A 21,852-nucleotide genomic window follows, 5' to 3' on the forward strand; every position below is an offset into this window, starting at 1 on the left:
ACTTTGACGGTGGTGGGGCTTTCACCTTTTTGGTGCCCGAATTAGAAAAATACACAAAATCAGTATATCAATCTGAAATAGACATCTCGAAGAATTATTAATAGCCTGCAACATGGTTTTCCTTGCAAACTACACCATTAAAACGAATCGATAAAAGCTTTTTACAAACAGGTGGCGGCGAGAATCAATTGATATACATAAACACTTGAAAATTTTCTATAATACGCCATAAGAAGTATAATGCTTTCATTTAACACCAACGAACTGAAAACATGTCTTGCACTATCGTTGCAGAGCAGTAGTACAGGAAATCACAGTCAAATGCTCTAAATACAACCAATTATTGTTACACTACTATAACTAGAATATAGTTTCTACCATGCAAATCAAATACTTCTGTCAAAACTAAGATATTCGCACTGAGAACTAAAAGAGCCAAACCTCAAATTCAAGAGTACATTTAAAGACTCAACCCGATGAAATCCTTTAGGTTCTTATGAATTAGAATATGGTTTCTACCACGCAGATAAAATACTTATGAGTTATGCCAACAATAAGGTATTCGGACTGAAAACTAAAAGAACCAAAACCCCAAGTTAAATACTACAACTACATTTAAAGACTCAACCTGGTGAAACCATTGAGGTTCTTATGAACTGAAGCTGTCTGGGTACACCCACTTATAACGACGAGCTCGCAACAAGTTCAGTACAATCTCTACGTATGTTGCCAGGTGGTAGCACAACATGCAAACAAAATATAAAAGATCAGGGTTACAGACATGAATTAGAATAAAACACAAGGGTTTTTAAGTGGTTTGATTTCATAATAAAACCAATAAAACAAACAAATTGAAAAGATGAACAAATGCACAACACCAACCATCGAATTGAAGTGATGAAGAAAAACCCCGAGGGAGAAATCAAAACCCTTCTTAAAAATCTGAATCCTAATTAGAAATCAAAACCCTAATTGGACATTAAAACCCTAACGAAGAAATCGACAGAAAATGAGACGAAAGATAAAAATCAAAACCCTAATTAGAGATCTGACAAAATTTTTAAAAAACTTACCATTGACTTGTTAACTTGAACACATTAAGCATCTAATAAAGGTGGTGCATCATCTGTAGATGTAGGATTTGGTATTGGTATTGCTCTACTAAAACTCTTCCCTCTTCTCCCGCTTTGAGTAGATAAAGGAGTTGGGATTGCATCGAATCGAGGGAATTGAGAACGTGGTGTTGCGATTGAAATGATGTGTTTTACGAATTTCATTATCTCCTTCTTCTCTGGGCATCACCAGGGGATGAGTTGAATTTGCGATTGGGCTTGAAGTTGGTCAATTTGTATAGACGGGCCTTCAATTTGCTGGCTGGAGAAAAAGAAAGAGATGCGAGAAGAGAGATAGGAAAAGTGAAGTGAGAGAAAAAAAAAGGTTTTGATAAATGTTATGGACGGAGGATCTCCGTCTAATGGTGTAGGCATACGGATTATCAAATTTATTAAGCGGTGGATATTTATCTTGGAGTACTCATACGGATCAAGCACAGACACACCAATTTTGGTGTCGTGTCCGTGTCAGACGCACGGGGGACGCAAGACGCACTCAGGACGCTGACAAGACGCGTGTAAGACATGCCCACGTGCGCATCCCAAATGTTTCTTTCGTGGACACTAGTTGGACACACCAATGACACAGCTAGGACGCTAATGGGCCTGGTTAAATGAGATAATACCAATTAATGAATCAGATTTTCTCTTGAAATCGACTTATATAAATCACTAAGTGTATCCAATGAAATTAGCGTATCTCAAAGTTTTGATGAATTTTTCATACAGTGGATAGATAAATTTTGAAATCTTGTCCAATCAGAATGAACACAATGAACCTTTATCGACGTTCTACACAATGAATCTGACATATGTATATGAATGAGAATGAATTTAAAGAATGATAATAAACATACAATTATTATTGAACTGAAAACAAATTATGAAATTATAAGACCGAAAATTAATTCGAAGAATGAATATTAATCAAAATAATGATAAAGAATCCGACAAATGAAAACTAGTCCAAATAATGAGAAGGAATCCGATAACTGTTATCGATCTTTCCGGATCGAGATAAGACGTTAAAAAAAAGAGGTAATAAGAAACAAAATTTGAAAATTGTTATGTGCGAAAAATAATGAACTCGTTATTGATGGAAACAACTTAGCTTGAGATTTAAACAAAGCCTTCACATGCATTCATCCATGTATAAGGGGGACCTTCAGCAGCTTTACAGAGTATTAGTTGTTTGCACTTATTTACTTAAAATTAGTTGTTTAGTTTGATAATAATTTTGATTAGAATAATAGTTCTTTATCTTTCGGTGATTTCGTGCTGGTTGAATTTCATATATATGTTGAACTCAATGGTTAATTATTTTTTGTTGTTGATTGGTTGGATTTCAACATTCTTCGATCTTTATCTCAAGTTCAGTTTTACGTTTGGCTTTCCCTTCATAGGCCTTTATTTTAATCTTATTTTTTTACCGTCATGGAAATTTACTTTTAAAACTATTCAGGTTATTTTGTGTTTTTCTGTCCTTCTCTATAAAGCAATGCTCTAGGACTCTATAGAGCATTGTTGGAACAAATTCCATAGTGAAAGGTTACTATAAAATGTGTTATTTTGGAATAATTTCACTTATATAAAAAGTGGATTTATTTATAGATATACCATGGGTGCATATCCTCATCCTTCCCAACCAGACTTCATCTATTTTAATTTCTGAATTCTTTGTGTTTGAAGGAATTTTTTTCTATATATGTTGGTTTAATTTCTTTTCATTCCCCGTATGATGTAAACAAATGATGACTTGTATTTTTCCCTTTATGAAAAATTACTTCGAAAAATGAATTGTTTTTTGCTAATTTATAAGTTATAGTTAAATATTATGTTTCACGTGATAAAATATATTGTTTCCAAAAAAATAATTATTTAACAACTATTTTTTATTTTATTACCATAGAGAATTTTTTGTGACGATATTTTAGTAATCACTAAAATCATGACTTGCGGTGAAATTATAGTGTCACTAAAACGATTAAAGCAACAAAATTTACTTCGTTACAGATGTTCTTTCTTGTGACGATTAGACATTGTTACTATATAAATATTAGCAACGAAAAAATTTGATGGTCGCCAAAAATAAATATAACGTCAAACTTTTAGTTTCGTTACTGTAAAATTAGTTAGTGACGAATTAATTGGCTCAGTATAAGCTTTTTTTTTGCAACGAAAGTTATAAATTATCACTAAAAAGATTTTGTGCCAATTTTTTAGCATCATTGCAATATAATTAAATGCTGACAAAAATATATAATTACAAAAAACTTATTAGTGACTAGACATTATTTTGTCTCTAAACGAGGTCACTAACAACTTATGAGTGACGAAACCCGAGTCCCATCGCAGAAAACCTAACAACAGTGAAAAAATTATTTTGGTCACAACAATTAAGTTTTAACAATGAAATATTCTTTGCCGCAAAAACTATTGTCACTAAAGCCATGTTTTCTTGTAGTGATTAAATTTAATTTTTGAAGATGACGCGCAATACCTAATATATGTATATATATGTGTGTGGGTATGTGCGCACGCGCGCGCGCGTGTGTGTGTGTTATTTAGTTTGTGAGATTTTTTCTTTGCTATCTGTTGATGGTGGTTTTTAGACAAACGGCAAAACCGTGAAACGTCACGCATAGCAGGACGTCACCGATGACACTAGCACACTTATTGGAGCGTTTAACGCACTTATGTAAAAAATTACCAGGGTATCCTTTTTCAAATGCTAAATTAGGGTTTCGACACACAAAACCCTAATTCTACGCATACCGCACAACCATTGTGCCAAAAGCATGGCAAACATGTCAAATGCACCTACCGTGCAATCTTCACGCAATACATAGCAATTGCACGCATTATGCAATCATTGCGCAAAGCATAGCAACTACGCCCAACACTCAGAAACGCGCAATCATTGCGTTTCATGGCAATCATGCCAAAACGGAGCCACACAATCATTGCGCTTCACTGAAACCAGGTCAAATCCGAAAAGCGCAATCATTGCAACACGCGCCATTGGCACATGCCAAGAAACGCTTGCAACCTAGCATGCCAAGACGTGCAAACCAAGGCCAAAGCCGCCACACGTGCCATTGGCACATGCCAATCAACGCTTGCAACCTAGCATGCCAAGCATTGCAAACCAAGGACAAAGACGCCGCACACGCCAATGGCACATGCCAAGCAACGCTTGCAACCTAGCATTCCAAGTCGTGCAAACCAAGGCCAAAGACGCCACACACGCCATTGGCACATGCCAAGCAACGCTTGCAACCTAGCATGCCAAGCCGTGCAAACCAAGGCCAAAAACGCCACACACGCCATTGGCATATGCCAAGCGACGCTTGCAACCTAGCATGCCAAGCCTTGCAAACCAAGGCCAAACCCGCCACACGCGCCATTGGCACATGCCAAGCAACACTTGCAACCTAGCATGCCAAGCCGTGCAAACCAAGGCCTAAGCCGCCACACGCGCCATTGGCACATGCCAAGCAACGCTTGCAACCTAGCATGCCAAGCCGTGCAAACCAAGGCCAAAGACGCCACACACGCCATTGGCACATGCCAAGCAACGCTTGCAACCTAGCATGCAAAGCCGTGCAAACCAAGTCCAAAGTCACCACACGCGCCATTGGCACATGCAAACCAACGCTTGCAACCTAGCATTCCAAGCCGTGCAAACCCAGGTCCAAGGCATGCCACACATGCCATTGGCACATGTCGTGCAACACTTGCAACATCACCACTTGCACCTGACGTGCAACTTAAGGCCAAGGCATGCCACACATGCCATTGGAACATGTCGTGCAACACTTGCACTATTGGAATTGCCACTTGCATCCGACGTGCAACCTAAGGCCAAGGCACACTACACATGCCATTGGCACATACTGTGCAACCCTCGCACTTTGGCGTGCCTGCCGGAAAGTCTCTCAAAGCTCAACTTATCAAACAACAGAGACATGCTACATGTTTTCCATGAAAACACTCGAGACATCAAAAAGTATGTCACAAACTGGGGATGATCATTAGGGTTTTGGTTTTGAGGTCTACAGCGTGCGGCTTCCATAAGAATAAAACGGTTAGTAAATGCAGGGAGTAATAGTGAAACGCTCTTCCGTTATGGAACATCAGTTCCATCAATACCAGGAATTACCACCTCTTCCCATTTAACTCATCCGTTTCTTTTTTTACGAGGCCAGAGTACGTTTCACTTGGACTTGTATAAATAGGTTTTACCTATGTTAACGACTCTAACCTAGGGTACAAGATATGAAAACCATAAATATGGTCATTATCTTGATCATCATATATCCTAACGATTTTTTATGGTCTCTACATGCATATAAAAAATTGTTAGGGTTTAAGCTTGTCGAATTGACGATCTTTTAACTGTAACCGAAATTTTTCGGGTGAAGATTTTTTTTTTCTTTTTTCTTGGAGTTGTTAATGGAGGAGAAGAGAATAGTCGAGAGGAGAGGGAGTGATTTTTTTTGTTTAGAACTAAAAATGAATTGGGGTTTTGCTTAACTAGTACATTAACATAACCGATTAACATTAACATTAACATAACCGCAAAACCCCAATGCTCGAGTACAACTGTTGGCTTTTCTCGACGTTCATTTTTTTACATTAACATAACCGATTTTGGGTATCGGAAACAATGACAGTATTTTTTCAATTTCATTACACCATCATCTAATTCACAGTGGCTCCACCAGTTCTTGACTAACCATTCAAGATTTACATATTTAAATACCATCTTAGAATTCCCAAAGGATCAAATAGGATCATGGGGAAAAATTAGTTTTGTAAAAAAACTAATTTATTTGACTGCAAAATGCAGTGGTTGGATCATATCCATACCTATGATTTTGAGTATACAAATATGTAGTCCAAGTAACATGATTTTGAGTTTTTGAAGACTCTTTCTCAACGTTCCTTCTCAAGTCTCTTTCTTCAATATTTTGCAGCTGTTGGTTTTGCCTACATATTAATGACAGAACCTCCATTCTTCAAATGTATTTGGTGGATTATTAGGTCTACAATTAAACTTTGAAAAGTTGCATTTTTAGAAAAATACGATGAACAAAAATATGGTTTAAATATGATGAATAACACAAAAACATTACAGCCCACGAGAAAGATATATAAAGATGGATAATAAAGTTCAAGTAGACGAAAAAGAAGGAATTGGAGAATCTAAGACTCAATACAAAAGAAAGTAGTGCTCAAAATCAAAATACAGGGATGTTATTTGAGAGGAAACAGATACATACATAAACTTCCTGTGTAGATGATGTGTTTTAGTTATGCCATTAGTGAATCAATAGCTATATTATTCAGAAATCTAGGGCTTACCTTTTGAGGATCAGGCTCTCAAGCGTATTTCAGGTGATATATATTAGCCTATGATGATTTTTTTAATATTGTAGACCCAGAGAAAACATCTTGGTTTAATTCATGGCTGATGTAAAAATACTACTCTATTTAGATCGATCCTTATTTAAGGGATCAGTCCAAGATTAGATCTTTTGATTTCCTTCGACTACTAAACTGGTTTCACATGTTTACTTCCTTAAATAGTTTTCTACGCACGAAATCAACCCAAAGTTCAACTCGTAACAAGTAAATAATTATAAAGATACTTTTATATCGCATATACGAAGTTCAAAAGATAAACATAATATTTCGTATTCCAATATACCAAAGTCATAGAGAACTTATATATTCTTCCTTGATACTTTGACCATAATGTTGATCAAGTCACCACTACTTTAGATGCATATATATAATTTTGTTTCGTATATAGATAAAGGTTTTGAAAGAAATATAGATAACAATGAAACTAAATCAAGTTTGTATTCCTAACATCGAACATAAAGATATGATGTGTTTATTCATGTCAATACTACAAAAGCGGGGGTCTAACAACACCACTCAATATTTCGCTTAGCAATATGTATGGAAAAAATCGAATACACTTTTAAGAAAATCAACAAGACTCAATCAATTAAAAGTATATCAACGAGTTTATATCTCTCACTTGATTTGATTTCCTCAAACAGAAACTGTGAGTACTAATCAAATACAAGGAATAACTTGGACAGTACCAAAGACCAATGTCCAAGGATCAATCAAATGATAATAAACAACCAAAGGTTGGATTAATCCAATTGATGATCTAACACACAACCTGTATTATTTCTATCATATAAACAAATATAATGCGGAAAAGAAATAAAACAGACACCAGAAATTTTGTTAACGAGAAAACCGCAAATGAAGAAAAACTACGGGACCTAGTCCAGATTGAACACACACTGTATTAAGCCGCTACAGACACTAGCCTACTCCAAGCTAACTTCAGACTGACTGTAGTTGAACCCCAATCAGTCTCCCACTGATCCAAAGTACAGTTGTACTCCTTACGCCTCTGATCCCAGCAGGATACTGCGCACTTGATTTCCTTAGCTAATCTCACCCACAACTAAGAGTTGCTACGACCCAAAATCACAGGCTTTAACAATAAAAAAATCTGTCTCACACAGACAAGTATATCAAAAGATCAATCTGTCTCCCACAGAAAAACCATAAAGTTTTTGTTTCGTCTTTTGATATATAATCAAAGTGAACAGGAACCAATTGATAATCCGGTCTTATATTCCCGGAGAACAGTCTAGATTAATCAATCACCTCACAACAATCTTAATTATATGGTAGCGAAACAAGATGTTGCGGAATCACAAACAATGAGACGAATATGTTGGTGATTACTTTTTATATCTTGCCTATCGGAGATGTTAAATCTTAAGCAAATCAATATGATTGTACTCGTATGATATAAGATTCAAGATCATATCACACAACTACGATAAAAGTAGTATCGGTCTGGCTTCACAATCCCAATGAAGTCTTTAAGTCGTTAACCTGGTTTTAGAAGAAGAAAACCAAAGGTTAAAGGAGAGCCGACTCTAGCACGCAAAATAGTATCACACGTAAGGTGTGGGGATTAGTTTTGCAGAGTTGATAGATGTCCCCTTATATATTCTTTCAAATCAGGGTTTCTACTTCGCCACAAAGAAAACAATATTCACCGTTATATGAAAACCTGATTTAGATTCAATCTAATATATCCCAACCGTTAGATTGAAATCTTATCTTGTTATACACAAATGAAATGTACGCTTATAGGTTTGTTAACCGTAACCAAACATGTACATTGCCAAAATGTTATCCATATGAGCATTTCATACTAACCATATTCTTCTTCACCATAACTAGTTCAATTGAATCAAATGAACTAGTTAGAGAGTTGTTCAATTGCAAGGAAATCTCATGTACAACACAAGACACAATTGAAGCAAAGATGATTTGATTCAAAGAATCGGTTCATGAAATTTATAGCCACGTTTTGCAATTGCATACCTTAGTCTTTATAAGTTTAAGTTCAGAAATCATCTTTAGATATATAACCTTCTTAAGTTCGCAGACTAGGTTCGCGGACTTAAGATGCTGGAAAGAGTTTACAAACTCCAGCATAAATTCTCGGGATGAGAACTTCGCCGGTTCGCGGACTTAGGTTACGCAAGTAGTTTTTCAACTCCAGCAGAAATTCTCGGGTTTGAGAACTTCGGCAGTTCGCGGACTTGGCTACAAGTCATTCTTCCAGTATAAGACTTATGCACATATGTGTTTCCACAACATACTTATGTCCATAATTGATTATCTAATCTAAACTCTTATTCCAATCATTGAAACATTCTTAGAGGACGTTATACAGTTGTTACACTATTTCTCGTCAAAGCAATTTTCAAAGTGATTGAAACATATCATGACTTTCGTCACTAGGTATAAAAAAACATGATAGAAGCGAAAAGCTTACCAACACATATTTCGAGATATAGATAGGCAAGGTATACTCGGCTCGGATTACCAAATGTGTATAATCTAGTCTATATATATAGCATACGACTTTTTGTCTCAAGAAGTAGGAGATAGAATAGATAGACTTTTGAGTGACAGATAAGTTCAAGTGTTGACATTCTTTTTTGTCGAGAAGTTCCACCGGTTCCTTGAGTAGTTCTTCTACTTGTATGATGAATCAACATGAATTCCTTGAGATCAAATACACTTACTATCCTAGTCCGAGACTTAGATATAGTAGACTAGAAATCAATATTTATAGTTTTGATCACTAACAATGATAAACATGCTTGATATAGCAATGCATGCGAGTTCGACCGAGCAGTGCTCTAACAAATACGTCTACAGGTTCTAAAGAGTTGCACGAGCTTGTCTCAACATTCCTAAACTTTTTAGTCTAACCTAACTAAGTTGACTCTAGTAATCTAATCAAGCATCTTCGAATTTTGGAGCTAAAACGTGACAACTGAACTTGACGTATAAAATCTTGGAGGGTTTAATCGAGAAATATTCTAACAATGTCACATCTCCTTCATCCAATGGTTATTAGGATGTCAAATCAATTTTAAACTCGGTTACGGGATCAAAAAAATTCCTAACGGATTTGACACGAATGAACATATAAAAATCTTCCGGATGCTCATTTCATCTAGTTAGGTAATTATTGTGATTTTAATAAACATATGGGGTCAAATGCAGATGAGACAAGTGCCTAACTGTTAAAGTCTGCGGGTATCCAACTCAAAGACAATTGGCAATGAGGGGAGCGTACCTTCCATATTATATTTAAATGTTAATTATGGGGATATTGTCAATGTGGGATTATTTTCCTTCCACATGTCCCCTCACGTGTAAGGCTAGTAACTCGGGCTAACACGTGGACCTACGTACGTAATGACCAAAGTTGAATCATGGGTGCACAAGTCGCAATCGGTCACGGTAATAATAATGGCCAAAATCGATCCTACACTCCACGTAGAGGCCTAGATATGATACCATGTTAAAGTATGTGGGCATCAAACTCAAAGCCAATTGGTAAGGAGTGGAACGGCCCTTCCATATTGTATTTAAATTTTAACTATAGGGATATTAGCAATGTAGGATTATTTTCTTCCACACTAACTAAAGTATTTTTTTAGGGGGTATCCTAGGATAAATATACGACTTAATTATCCTTTATTAATTAGATATTTATCAAATTTATTAGTTTTTCTATTTTAAGTTTAATTTTTAGTTTTAATTTCTTAGTTTTTTTCTTCTTCTTTTGTCTCTTCCTTACACCAGTCGATCGCTAACATGACTTCAAGCTTGATCGTCATCGGATAAATGTAGTGCTTTAATCGTTCTTCTAGTCCGCGAATTACTGAAGAAAAAGAAGGAGTTGAAGCATAAATTGAATTGAGACAAGTTGTAGAGCGAGAGAACTGTATCCTAAAGTATATTTTCCACGAACCCATATTTTATTTTCTTGTGTTTGATTAATGGATTAGATTAAATTCAAAAAAAACACAAATTTTTCTGCAGTTACAGGATAAAGTTCGGCTGATAATTAATTTCACTGTAGGTGAAATTATCAGTCGAGCTGCTCATTTTTTTCATTCCGAAGGTATTGAGGAACAATTTTATTGATGATTTAATACAAAAATGATACAACCGCATTTCATCTTATGAAGAAAAACACTAATTTCGGATGTCCTATTTTGTGTTAGAACCAGTCGAACCAAATTTCGGCGGTTACAGAGTGAAATTGGGACGATAACTTGTCCGTAAAACCTAAATATGTTTTCAAAATGCCTAGGTTCGTCTGACATTAGCCGAACTTCTCATTGTTCTTCATGTACCCTGAAGGTCCTTTTAATTTTATTTTGTATTACTTTTTTTGTAAAATTTTTATTCACCACAAATAAATTGTCATCCAAACTTCTCATTTTTCTTTATAAACATAATTCATTTTTAAAGAAAATATGAACCAAGGGCTTTTATGATTACCTAGGCTGTCTTCGTTTGATATGCCTCAAAAAATTTATGTATACCTCACTATAGGTTTTGTCACAGGTTAAACTTTGTAAATGCTTGACGTTTCCACATTTAATTAAACTTAAAGCCCAGATGATAGATTGACGTTTCCACATGTGAAAACTACTACCACACCCATTTTTGTGTTTTTCCCCACCCTCAAACCCACGGGCGTGAAATTTCACGCGCGCACCCATTTTCTTGGTGAAAATTTCTCGTACACCCATAATTTAAGAAATTGGGTTCTATTCGCAGCTTTTTTCCTTTAAATCACATTTTCCTTCGGCCAGAGAAAGAGAGGCGAGATATTCAGAAAGTTAAAGAGGGGATCAACAAATTGCAGGAGGGTTCACAGCAAGAGCAACAACAAATCTATAACGATGGAGTTCTTGTAAAAACTAGATTGTGTTTTTTTCCCGATGTCGATTCAATTAATGGATTGCGGTGGTTGCTGTAAAATTTGTTAGAGTGAATTCAAGGACAACAAGGATATGTATTTGCTGGACATGGAACTGAAGACGAGATGAAACTAGAAATTGGGTATCAATTCATTTTGGAATTGGTAGAAAATTGATGTATTGCCATTGATTTTGAGAATAAACACGAGGACGCTGAGATGTAGAGGTGTTCCAGAATCTAATATTATTAGATATCTAATTTGAAGAGATAAATGGTATGTAGTCCATGTTTCCCCTTTTTGTTCAGTCGCTGCCTCTCTTTAATATTATTAGATATTTTAGGCTTTATGATCTCAATCATGATTGGAGAAAGTATGAACAAGCAGCAGCGAAGGAATTGATCACATAGTCTTGGTTCATAGGATTGTTAATTTGTCAGTTGTTTTTTACAAGTAAAATTTTCATTCTAGGCTTCAAATATTGTGGTTCATAGGATTGTTAATTTGTCAGTTGTTTTATTTGCAGCTCTAGGTGCTTTTTGATTTCCAGAGTATTAAGATCTTAGTGCTCTGAGCTGGTGATGGAAGTTACTTGGAAGGTCTCGGCTAGGGAACGATAAATGCTTTATTGAAGACAGATGAATAGAGCTGATACAACAGTGGTATGGCTGTTGATTACAGAGAGGGATTGAGCTATTTTGAAATTGAGAATTGGTTGATTACTGCCACTGCTGCTCGGTGATGGAAGACAAGGGTACTACGTTGTTGCCGTGGAGTTGAATTCAAGAATGGAAGGTGATGGTATGAACTGATGATGCTCTTCTGGGAGGAGCTGGTGAATTTAAGATGTTGCTTCTTCACTCTTTCAACTCCAAACTAAACTATAATGGTACAATCTTCGTATTTTTGTCATTATTGTTTATAGGAAGGCATATCTCGGAGATCTTTAATTAGTTGGTTGTTTAGCTCATTGGCAAATTGATTGTTCTCAATCCAGTAAGAACATGAACCGGACTCGCTGTGTGTTTGTGTATGAAATGGGTTTTGGTGAAATTTCTCAACTGAGAAACAACACAGCAACAACTGACTGTTGGTGGATCTGTAATGTGTCTGCTGGTGTAAGAGAGATTATGAAGAGTTTCGAAGACGAGGTGACTGCGAAGTAAGATTGTTGAAAAATTGGAGTTGGTGGTTGTAAAGAAAGTGTTGTGTAAACGGAGATGATCAGCTCGAGTTGTGCTGCCAGAGATAGAAGCGCAGTCGGTGGGTGGTGGCAGTTGGGTATATAGCGGCTGTATGCAGTTCGTGTTTGTGAATGGATTCGAGCTGGTGGTACAACAACAAAGGAGAAGGTAATACGCCGAGAAGATAGGTTTGAGGGTCATGTTTGGCGTTTATGGTGATCTTGACTTGTATACCGTGTTCAAAAGGAGGACAGTGGCAAGAGTGTCCAATACGTAGTCTAACTGATGTAGATAATTGATAATTGATGCACGTTTTTCAGTAAAGCTGCGAAATGGAAGTTATTTTGCTCTTCCCTATCATCCCAAGTTCCTAACATTTTTGTTTAATTTTTCGTTTAACATATCTCGCAGCCTAGTCTGTGTATCGCAAAAAAAAAAGATGATGATGTGGTTATGACTGCATAACATGTCATGCAGTCGAGAAAATGTCTGCATAACATGTTATGCAGTCGTGAAAATGGATGCATAACCTGTTATGCATCGACAAAATTTGTTGCATAACTTATTATGCAGTCCAGAAAAAGGTTGCATAACACGTTATGCAGTAATCTTTTTGTTACTATTGAAACCAACAAAAACAAAGATTGTATAACTTGTTATGCACCTACAATAATATCTGCATAACATGTTATGCAGTCGTGAAAATGGATGCATAACCTGTTATGCGTCCGAAAATATGGCTACATAATGCACTATGCATCGAGAAAATAGATGCATAAAGCATACTGCATTATGCATCAATTTTTTTTTATGTACGCACTAAAATCAACCAAAACGGTTATATAACTTGTTATAGATGCATAACTTTGTTATTCAAATGCATAATTCGTTATGCAGTGGAGAAAATGGTTGCGTAATTCATTATGCATCTGCAGAATGTGTTAAGCATCTTTTTTGGTGGCTGCATAATGGTTATGTATCAAGTTTTCGAAAATTTTGCCTAAGATAATGATCACCTCCGATTTTTTCGTGGAAAACAAAAATTTGATATTCTTGTTTGTACTCGTTGCGTAGCTCTCTTAAAAAGATTTCCAACGATATATAATTTGTAAAATTCTAAGGCGCGGATTTTTAGATATGTTATATCCAAGTTGCGTTGCCAATTATACCCCTGATGCATAACCTGTCATGTGGATGCATAATCCGTCATGCATACATTTTTAATAATTTCATATAATTATGGGTGTCACGGTACCTAAAATTAATTGTGGGCTTGATAATGAGAATATTATTTTTTTTGAGCCTGCGCCTAATTTTCCCTTTCCACATTTAATTAAACTTAAAGCCCAGACGATAGCTTGACGTTTCCACATTTAATTAAACTTAAAGCCCAGATGATAATACGGCCCACCCTTACTAAATTTTCTCGTACATAAACTAATTTTAACGAACTATTTCTCTGCCTATCATGACGCAACTATTCTCCACTTCACATCTGTAGGCGCCATTTTTTTTTACTACCTCAAAGTTCCTCGTTCAAAACCCTAAATCATTAGAATCAACAAAATGAAAATGCAGTAAAAATAAACAAATTGAAATTGCGCTCAGGGTTTCTTCGAATCTTTGAAATTGTAAGATATCAAAATTCATCGGCATCTTAATTATTGATCGGTCGAAGGCTTTTTCTCACCTTTTTTTCTTCTTTGGATTTTGGTTTGATTGAGAATGAAAGCATATTGTAGGATTTTAATGACAACTCAAACTTCGTATTTCTTTGGATTTACACGCACATATAAATGTCAGCATTTAGTAATAAATAATTTATCGAATTTGCGGAAATTTAATACTTCAATTTTCAGTTTTAATAAGCATTTTTCAAATAATTATAAGAAATCAGTTTTTGGTTTAAAAGATTTCAACTGAAAGAATTGCAATAAAAGTGTTGTTTTTTCTTCAAGAATTAAGCATTTATCAACATTTGTTGAATCAAATGTAAACGATAAGAATTTCGAAGACATTTACCTTAAAAAAAAGAGAGAAATTTAGAAGAAGGTGGTGGGGAAAAAGGAAAATCAAGAAAAAATGGAAGTAAAGATGATAATTCTTCATCGTCCAAGGGTACTTCTTTCGATGTTTCGAAGAACAGCAGTCGAGAAGAAACGAAAATCGAAAAGGAAGCATGGGATTTGTTGAGGAATTCTGTTGTGAATTATTGTGGAAGTCCTGTTGGGACTCTCGCTGCTAATGATCCTGGTGATAAACAGCCTCTCAATTATGATCAGGTCTTCATTCGGGATTTTGTTTCGTCAGCGCTAGCGTTTTTGCTTAAAGGAGAAGGAGAAATTGTTAGGAATTTCCTGCTTCATACTTTGCAATTGCAGGTAACAATCTTATTTGTTCGTGTAGCTTCTGTTAAGGAAAATTTCTTGTTTGGTCCTAGGCCCATATAGTTATTTATAGTAGGGTCTAACCGAATTTTTTTTTTATCCGGAGGTCCAAAATTAATTAAAACATGGAAATGTCCATAATGCCCATTACTACCAAACGTGTGTGTCTACACTTCTTACAAATTTGAGTACATATCTGGTACACTGCTTAAAAATTCGAGTACATATTTGCTACACTGCTTACAAATTTGAGTACATATCTGTCGCACTGCTTACAAATTTGAGTACATATCTGTCGCAGTGCTTAGAAATCTGATTACATGTCTGTCGTACTGCTTACAAATCCGATTATATATCTGAATGCTTACAAATTCGAGTACATATTTGCTGCACTGCTTCCAGGTAGAGTACAAATCTGTAAGAATCAATGATAAATAAATTAGCAAACGTATTACATCACATACATTGTGATGATTATAATTTTTCTTCGACTGTATTGCCATACTTCTGGGGCAAAGAAAGGATCTTCTATTATCGTTTTCTTCTTAACTGTATATAGATTGACTCGCTTTACGTACTGCTAGTGTCAATGCCTGCAGACACACAAAAATTAAAACGTTCATCATAGTGGCCATAACTTATGCCCAAACATACAGAGTCTAATGTACGACAAATGGTCTCCACCAATAAATCCAGAATTTAATGAACCTGAAAAACTGTGGGCTGCACGGTGATATTACTGACTGAGCCATCCTGCTCTGTTGCGGTCTCCACCAATAAATCCTGCAGAAATACATCAAAGTCTGGTCAACAAAAGCAGCAATCTCATAGAAATCCAGTCATAATATAACTGAAAAACTATATTACTTCTGCTGAAATAAGTCGTGCAACTATGTTTTTTGTTTTTGCTAGTTTCTTACAGTTAATCGACAACCAAAAAACTAAACTGGAAGCACATAATTGGCATTCTTGATGCCCCTGCCATTAATCCAAAGCATCTAATACACAACAGTTAATACATTAAGAAAAAGAAAAAAAACATTAGTATCAACAATGAGAAGACATTTACAGCATAAGCTGCGCTTTACCCCGAAGCTAACATTAGTAGTTTTCCTCAATCATAGCCATAAAGAATTTAAAAGGGGTGTAATTAAATTCAAATTACCATGGGAGGTTATCAATGATTTTACATGTCGATTGTTACCACATAATGAGAATTTTTTTATCAGCAGTAGCTTAATCAAATCTAAGAAGAGCCGAACCTGAAACGCATGAGACATTAATTTAACATCTAAAATAAAAATGGAGATCTCAATAAAGATATTATGATGAGTAATTGGAAAATATCCAATCAAGGACAGTCAAATCGACATATATAGTATATATTCCCATAATGGATATACGATATATATCTTCTTCTAATCAAATAACCTTCTGGCAGTCATGATATTAAGGGTTATATATCCTTTCCTTATTAGTTCTTTCCTGTGATTTCTTTCTTATTCATAACGCTCTAAATAAAGTACCAGTGGAAGATTTTTTATTTATTATTAGTAATTTTTTTTTTCTAAATCACGAGGCAGCAAATCCTCTGTATTGGCTAATACAACTCCATAGCAGTTGGGGCTTTAGTTCAATATTAACAGCTCAACACCATAGTACCAACTCCATATCCTCATCATCAACGGCTGGTTGTCTCCCAGCCAACTTTGATGTCGTTTGATACATATGGTTGAGAACCAATACCAAAAGGCAATACCAATGGAGTAACGGTGGTTTTGAGCAGCAAAAACAACACACGGCAAAAGGAAACACCAATGAAAGTCTATTCTACACAGTAATCTACTTTTCATGGATTTCATAGGTACATCAGCGGGAGAAAAAGAAGCAATACCAAAAGGAGAGAAATTAAACCATGGTTGTACCTGCAAAATGGCGAGTACAAACCTGTATATGAATACGTACCGCGTAAAACACATCAACAAAACTAGAATCTATTTCAGTATTTCACACACGTACTGAATCAAACACAACAAAAAGCACTTACTATCACTATGTGACATATGTACTAAAGATTTTTGAATTACAAATCAACTGAATGACAAGAATAGGTGACAGATCTATGAAAAATAAGAGAATCGAAAGACATATTACCGTATTTAACATACTTACTGAAGGATAAGATTAAAAAGGTGACAAAAATATGAATCAAACACAACAAAGAGCACTTCATATCAGTATCTGACATATGTACTTGTGGATAATAACATCTGAATCTACAAACAAGCGTGGTTTTGAAGCGAAAAACAAAAAGATAATCAAATTAAGGAAGTTCTTTTCAGTATTCCATATATGTACCTATGATTCATAAGTTAAAATCAACTGCATGTCAAAAAAAACTTATAAATCTACAAATACAACAAAATCAAAACAGTTATATCTCAGTATTGCATATATGTACTTCTAGATCAAGCAAAAAAAAAATTAAAAAACTTTAAATACAACAAAATTAAAGCAATTTTTATCAGTATTCCATATATGTACTGCTGATCCAAACAATTTCTAACAACAAACAAGCATGATCTGAACTATTTTCATCAAAAACTACCAGTACATCATATATGTATTGATGGTTCATAAAGAAAAACAAAGTGAAAAAAATCTAAAACTAACAAAAAGAAACTAGTATAGGCAAATCTCATAACGAAATAAACAAAAAATGTGAGGATCCATCTAGATCTGACCTATTTTCATGAAAATAAACTAATAAAGCATGGAGATCGAAAAATCAAACATCAAAAAGGACCATATATATGTACAGATCGAAAAAATCACCAAACAATGCAAGATCAAGATAATTCAAGTGATTATGTAAAAATTTTACATTCAAGCAAAGATTACTAAACTGAAGTGTTGACTTACCAAGACAGAGCGATTAATTGGAAGCACTAGTAGAAAGAAAAGCAGCAGTGAAGATCGAGAGACTTGTTTAGTGTAGAAACAACTTATATCTGGAATCACAATGTTTAACCGGCCGCCATTAAAGAGAAAATCTGAGAACTGGGAAGGAAAACCCTCGAGAAGGAGGAGGAGATGTTTCTGAAAGAAAAGGTTTAACGGAAAATGAAAAGAGGGTTTTGATTATTTTAGTGTTTTACATAAATGAATCACATTATTGTGCTTTATATACTCGAGGGTGTTTTGGGAATTATAATAATACGTTTCATGTGTTCCACACGTGTACAGGACCTAGGCTTAAAAAATTGGGTCCATTTTCTTTTTTTGTTTTAATTATGGACCTCTGATTACTGGGCTTTAATGGGTGGACCTGCCACTAACTAAGACTACTATATTAGTACCTATTGGTAATTCCTACTTCTGTTAATACGCTCTAAGCGCAGGCGTTTAGACAATAAAACGCCCAAGGCGCAAAAGTGTGAGCAATATTTTTTCCCTAGGCGCCTTAGGCGAGCCATAATAAGCCATGAGTAAATTTTTGATGGGGGCAATATTTGATGGGGGTGTGAGGGACGAGTAGGGAGCTGCCATTTGTCAATCCAGTTAATGGTTTCTAACCAATTAAAATCTTCGTTATTTAGGGGAAGGGTAAATACGGTGTACACTAATTATCTCCTCAATTTTCGCTTCTGCACCAAGTATCTTCAGTTCCGCAACATGATTTCCCCACATCCCATATTCAATTAAAATGTCTCTGAATGGAAGAATATGAATATATATGTATTGTTGAAAGAAACAGAGTATTGATTTATCAAGTAGTGAATCCACTTTAAAACACAGCGAGGCCACCCAAATCCATGGAAACCAAATGTCCTAAGAGTCTCAACTCCTAAACCTCGAACATATACCATAACAATATTTAAAAGAAACCCATATCACAAAACTGATTTTTCTTCTCTTTTAGAGATCTGTAAAAACACACACACACACACCTCTACCCTAGTTTTTCCTCTTTCTTTCCCGTCATCATTTTCATCATGTTCTTTTGATTTCCAGTCATCACTATTTGGACAAAAATCAGCAGGCAGATATAGATCAGAAATTATTGATGTTGGATAATCTTATTAGATCATCAAAATCATATAGAGGAATATCATTGAGCTTTTTTTTTTGATTCGATTGTTTGATTTTTGGTTTTAAAAACCAGTTGCTAAAGCAATCTCTGGATGTAGGAGTGTAGGAGGCAAGTAGGTGATACATCTCGAGAACAAGAACTGAAGAAGGGAAGCAGATGATATATTTGGAGAAGAAGAAGATATATGTTGTGTTGATTTTACTGGATTTTTTTTGGAATCACCGTATTTACCCTTCCCCTAAATAACGAAGATTTTAATTGGTTAGAAACCATTAACCGGATTGACAAATGGCAGCTCCCTACTCGTTCCTCACGCCCCCATCAAATATTTCCCCCATCAAAAATTTACTCAATAAGCCATAATGTTGCACGCATGGGCTAGTTATGGATGCCATAATCCGAAGTTGCCCCACTGAGCTAGTTATACATTTCATTTTACGAGTAATTATATCTTTCAAGATATTAAGGTAATGCCCGTTTGCGAGAATGCACGCTAATGGCCAGTTTTTTTTTATGCTGCTTATTTTCAACTTTTATTCTATTTGTACCTAGAGTTGGGAGAAAACAGTGGACTGTTATAGCCCAGGGCAAGGATTGATGCCTGCAAGTTTTAAAGTTAGAAGTGTGCGTGTTGATGGAGGTAATGGATCATTGGAAGAAGTTTCAGACCCCGATTTTGGTGAATCAGCTATCGGTCGTGTCGCACCTGTTGATTCTGGTATTAGTGTGTTGTTCCTTCTACGCTAATGTTTGTTGTTTTGAGATTAAGACTTAGAAATTGATTTCTGCCAAAATAATGATTTTCATTTCTGTGCAATGGCTGCCTAAATAGGGTTGTGGTGGATTATCCTGTTAAGAACTTACGGAAAGATTACTGGTGACTATGCACTGCAAGAAAGGGTGGATATCCAAACGGGCATAAAACTGATCTTACATTTGTGTTTAGCCGATGGATTTGACATGTTCCCTTCTTTATTAGTCACTGATGGCTCTTGCATGATTGATCGCCGGATGGGTATCCATGGCCATCCTCTTGAAATCCAAGTATGTTCAGTCAGAATATTGAACATAAAGGTTAACCGATATGTTGTTTTCATTATGGATTAAAGCGAGTTTTCATCTTGTTCTTGTTTTTTTTTTTCATTGTAGGCCTTGTTCTACACAGCTTTACGGAGTCCAAAAGAATTGCTTGCCAAGGATGAGGGATCAAAGAATCTTGTACAGGCCATCAACAATAGACTTAGCGCATTGTCGTTTCACATTAGAGAATACTACTGGGTTGATATGAAAAAGATAAACGACATATACCGTTATAAAACCGAGGAGTACTCTCAAGATGCAACCAACAAGTTCAACATATATCCTGAGCAAATTCCCAAATGGCTGGTAGATTGGGTTCCAGAGGAAGGGGGTTATCTCATTGGCAACCTACAGCCTGCTCACATGGATTTTAGGTTTTTTATGCTCGGCAATCTTATGGCTATAATCTCGTCTTTGGGTACTCCGAAACAGAACCAAGGCATATTGAATCTTATTGAAGCTAAATGGAATGACCTTGTGGGAAATATGCCTCTTAAGATTATTTACCCTGCTATGAAGAATGAAGAATAGCGTATAATCACCGGCAGTGACCGAAAAATACGTAAGCACTTTATTCTTTCAAAACATATACAAGAATTTGTGCTGACATTGAGGTGTGAAGATTCTGAACTCGGCATTACAAGCTCATATTTTTGCTTTTTCTTCTTGCAGTGCTTGGTCATATCATAATGGTGGATCTTGGCCAACTCTTTTATGGCAGGTTAGGATTTTGTTTGAGATTTATATAACGTTATAGTTTTTCTTTGATCTTTTGAGTCATCGTTAACTTTTCATTTTTTCAGTTCACATTTGCGTGCATCAAGATGGGAAGAACAGATTTAGCCGAAAAGGCAGTCCCAGTAGCTGAAAAGAGGCTCTCTTTAGATCAGTGGCCTGAGTATTATGACTCACGGCATGGAAGGTTTATAGGGAAGCAAGCAAGAATCTACCAGACATGGACGATAGCTGGGTTCCTAGCTTCTAAAATGCTCTTGGAGAAACCAGATTTGGTGCCTTGTTTGATTTGGGAGGAAGATCCGGAGTTACTAGAGACCTGTCTTTGTGTGCTGAGCAAAAGCAGCCGTAGCAAATGCTCCCGTACTGCCGCCAGATCACAGGTTCTCATGTAAATTATTAGCATTACCACTAGTTTGAAGGCTTTTATATAGATATGCCTTCAAAATGTATAGTAACGAGGAAGGGTAAGTCGAAATAAGAGAATAAGCCAGCGTAGAAGAGAATTTTCCCGCTCTACTTGTCGATATGATATATGTATATACTTAAAACATACTGTTGTAATCGTAAGTATTGGTCATTCTTAAAGACATGAAACTCCAAGTCTTTCCAGCAAAATATGAATGTTTTTCTACTGTTAAGGTTAAGGAGTTCCAAAACTAGGATTCTGTTCAACATTAAAAATATCTTGGGTTCAAAATGTAAAGATAACAATCGAAGATAACTTGAATATTACCATGTAGCAGGCGAGCAGTAAGTTTTTCTTATTCTGTAACTTCCTCGGGAGCTTTTATTTTCTTTCCAACCCTTTCAGGTGTGGAGTTGCTTGATTGGTGGTACATAAGGAAGGCGTAGAATCACCGTTGAATTTCTTCAAAGTCTCATCTAGCTTTTTCAAAGTATTTGGTTCAGCAGG

At 35.7% G+C, this 21,852-nt stretch overlaps 1 pseudogene; it reads left to right on the plus strand.

The window, feature by feature from the left end:
* Window positions 1-12,494: 12,494 nt before the first annotated feature.
* Window positions 12,495-21,442, plus strand: LOC113326176 (annotated as a pseudogene).
* Window positions 21,443-21,852: the final 410 nt, after the last annotated feature.

The sequence above is a fragment of the Papaver somniferum genome, unplaced genomic scaffold, assembly GCF_003573695.1.
Source record: "Papaver somniferum cultivar HN1 unplaced genomic scaffold, ASM357369v1 unplaced-scaffold_10, whole genome shotgun sequence".
In the NCBI taxonomy this organism is placed as follows: Eukaryota; Viridiplantae; Streptophyta; class Magnoliopsida; order Ranunculales; family Papaveraceae; genus Papaver; species Papaver somniferum.